Source organism: Akebia trifoliata, chromosome 6 (genome assembly GCF_017979445.1).
Source record: "Akebia trifoliata isolate Shusen 1 chromosome 6, ASM1797944v1, whole genome shotgun sequence".
Taxonomy (NCBI): Eukaryota; Viridiplantae; Streptophyta; class Magnoliopsida; order Ranunculales; family Lardizabalaceae; genus Akebia; species Akebia trifoliata.
The window spans coordinates 26,054,172-26,058,030 of NC_141380.1; the positions used below are offsets into that span (position 1 = coordinate 26,054,172).

The 3,859-nt window shown below is 35.3% G+C and overlaps 1 long non-coding RNA gene across 1 annotated transcript; it reads left to right on the forward strand.

Moving 5' to 3' along the window:
- Nucleotides 1-1,845: 1,845 nt before the first annotated feature.
- On the forward strand, nucleotides 1,846-3,579 carry LOC147400526 (uncharacterized). Its single transcript, XR_015179016.1, has 3 exons — nucleotides 1,846-2,509; nucleotides 3,063-3,137; nucleotides 3,230-3,579. It is a non-coding gene; the product is annotated as an uncharacterized LOC147400526 (long non-coding RNA).
- Nucleotides 3,580-3,859: the final 280 nt, after the last annotated feature.

A 3,859-nucleotide genomic window follows, 5' to 3' on the forward strand; every position in this document is an offset into this window, starting at 1 on the left:
ACAAGTTGAAGAATCGTTGATCGATTTGCCATCTAAGGAAATCGAAGAGAAAACGTTGCTACTATTGGTTGGGAAGAGTGATGAAGTTGAGAATAGTAATTGTGGAGAAGATCAGAAAGAATCTGAGACTCCCAAAAACTCGGACAACCAGGTTCGTAAAGGATAATGAAATATGATATTAGGATCATTTAATTTTAAGCAAACAGTTGTGGACTTTATTTTATATTATTTTTTGAATTGTGTTGGCAGCGATTGATAGCTTCGGCTCCACCAAGGGTACAACCCACTTCATGGAAAAGTTGCTGTAGATTGTTTGATGTTCTAATGGGCTCCAATAGATGATTCTAGGTGAACAAAACTTTTCTTGAGAAATCTATTTGTTTATTTACACAATTACTTCCTAATATGTTTGTTAGCTAATTGAATCGTATATGTGCTAGATGCAAAATTTGGGAATAAATTTAATTGACAAGAAAAAGTAGAGTTGGGTTCAGAGATATTCTTTAGACATTTGATCAATAGTATTGATTTTTCTTCATTGAAGTTGGGTAAGTGATCCAAAGGGTTATGATGGCAAGATGATCTAAGCATCAATGTTGGAATAGGTTAGTAGAAGACTCAGTACATGGCAAGCGAAATATCTTTCTGAAGGAGGAAGGTCATTATTAAATTTCATGTGTCTTCTCTCAATTGCACGTAGTGTGGAGTTAAGGTTGTATAGGTTATTTTGGGATTTCTTGTGACATAGTATTGAAGGAAAGAGAAAGTCTCACATGGAAGACATAAATCATGTTAACGTTTGTGGGTATTTTGTGAGATTATTGAGCATTCATTGGTTAATAAATATGCATATTGTTGTTACAAGTGCTTTTATACTTTAAGTCTTCAACAAGTTGAATGGGTCATTAATTGTCCAAATGGCTTTCGAAATTTTTGCCTTGAATTTTGGAGTTTTGATTGTTAACTTTCAATTTTGAAGTTCAGACCTTTTAACTTGATATCAAATACTAGGCATTTTGTCATTTTTTAACCTGATAGCAATTGGCTATTAGTATAATGTCATAATTGGTGAGCTTTCCTCCTTGGGTATTTAGTTTTGTTGTTCTTAATCACAACTGATTTTTGTCATGTTCTCGTCTCTCTGCAGAGTTATTCCCAAGACACTCATGCCTCGAAAGGTATGTCTGTTCTTACCAAAAAGTCCAAAATTTCTCATAATACTTAGCATAAGAGAAACCATTTAGCTTATTTAGAGTTTTTGAGGTTTGAGTAGAAAGCCTCCTAAGGACTTTTTGGTAAGAACAGACATACCGTTTGAGGCATGAGTGTCTTGGGAATAATCATCACTTTCCCAAGGAGCGATGTTTCACGACCATTTTGTTATGTTTATATTGATTTGATATTTATCCAGCTATGAGCAAACAGGGTATTTTTGGAAGGAAAATGAGTTGGTTAAGATTTCGTAATCATAAGCTAGGGAGAGTTGGTTTTGGATTGGGAAACATACAATTTTGTAAGTATACCCTGAAATCATTACCAAACATAGTGAAACATTCTCGTATCTTATTTGGGGACATAGACATAACAAACCACGCAAATATTGATTGTTTTCTTATTTATTGCATCACATATATATCTATATGTGGTGATCCGCACTTGCATGTTTCTTGCATTCTAGGCAATTCTTGGGAGAAGTTGTTTGCATTTCCTACGCAAGTATTAGAGCTTTGTACCTTCTAATTGAGGAAGGATTTCTTTTGACTGTTTGGGAATATTAACCAAGCTAAAATTTAGTGGCACCCATTGAATGGGTATATGACACGTGCCATGATAAACGCAGGTTAATGATGGATAATTGACTCTTGAATGTGCTTAAAGAATGGAAAGATGGGAGTTGATCCTAATTTGGTGGGCCCAAGAAAGAGGTGAAGCACGAAAATTGCAAGTTGCAACTGAGTCAGAAGATGACTTCAAATTAAAAAACATATCTGCTTTCACACACTCTTTGCGTTGACCAAACTAAAGAGAAGCAGCTTTGAATAAGTTCTGTTTGAAGCGGAAAGACAGATGCTATGATAAAAAGGTAAATTTATAGCAATTGTTACTAATGCATGTGATCGTCGTCATCTTCTTCTATCGATTGCATTTCATCCCTCTTTGGCATTTGAAAACACTGATGTTTAGTGCACGTAACCTTCTATTACTACTGCTATTAGTTATATTCTTTAAATTGCCTGCTACATTTAAAATTATATGAATAATTTTTTGAACACTTGATCCCAAAATCTGCATTCTATCTTTACTGCTTCAATGTCTTAACCTGGAATTATCTCATACAGGTTAGATATCAAAGCAGGAAAAGACTTGCAGAGCAGCGTCTGCGAGTGAAGGGACAGTTTGTTTGCCAAGTGCTAGCTGACCCCCCGTCATCATCTCTATGATTCATTTTCTGCATAGACGCCCAACTGATGACATATGCTTGGTTTCATGACGCTTGAGAAACTAGATGGTAAGAGTTAAGATGATAACATCATTAGCGTGTATGGCGCCATTGAGTTTTTTACTTCAATTTTCTTGCACATAGTGTATACACTACATGCCTCTCTCTCTCCTCTTCTCTTCTCTCTCTCTCTCTCTCTCTCTCTCTCTCTCTCTCTCTCTCTCTATATATATATATATATATATATATATATATATATATATATAGATACCATGAGGGGTCTATATGTATGTACATTCAATACAGGCTCACAAGATTTAGCCCAATTTCGTTGATTCAATTATTGAAGAGGAGCTTAGTTCAAGAACCCATGATTTAGAAGTCCAAACTAACATGATAAATGCCTTAAATGAAGAGAATGGTTCTTTAAGAAGAGATCTTGTGTCTGTTAAGCAAAATAAGGCTGCAATGGAGTCCTTAGAAGATGACCTTGTGTTAAGGTCAGATGAACTCAATGAGACCATTAATCACAACCAAATGTTTATTTGTGAAGTAGCTAAAAATAAATTGAAGATATGTAGCCAAATAAATAAGTTTCACCACTAACCATGTTTATGAACAGATCTCTCAATGCAAAGCACATATTTCTGAGCTGAATTTGCATGCAGAAGCACAGGCACGTGAGTACAAGCAAAAGGTTGGTTATCACTCTCCGCTTTATCGAAATGAAGATTTCAAGATATATTTTTTCCTTGTTTAATTTTCTGAATCTGATAAGTTCTAAACCAGTTCAAAGCATTGGAAGCCATGGCTGAACAAGTCAAACCCGAACTTGCAAACTCGTCATCAACTAAACTAGAAAAAAATGCATCAAAGTCTAGAGGATCAGGTTCCCCTTTTAAATGCATTGGATTGGGCTTAGCACATCAAGTAAACTCTGAAAAGGATGAGGAGCTCACTGCGGGGAGGCTTAGAATCGATGAGCTCAAGTGGTAAGTTAGATGCATAAACATTAAGATTCTCTAAGCCTTGACATCATATCAATCGAAATTCTTTTAGAAGAGGGCATGTGGAAATAAGTTTATGAGCTGTTTCATCAGATAGTTTAACATGCTCTAGATAAAGAATCTTCAAAGTCCAGACGTACCTCCATCGTTTCGACAAGATGCTTGTTCGAAACGAATCTTTCATCTCTAAAAAAGATAGAATGTGATGAAGAATTTCGTTTGGTAATTTGTCCAAGTAATTAGATTCCTCATCATGTTCATGGTGACGTTTCCGTTTGGATGATGAAACTTCTTCTAGGTTCTTCATATCATAGCAGAGAGATTGCATCAATATTTTCACAAATTCTCTTTTTCAATCTCAAATCCAATGTAAAACACTAGGTATGGCATAATTGGTAGTTAGATTTGCATA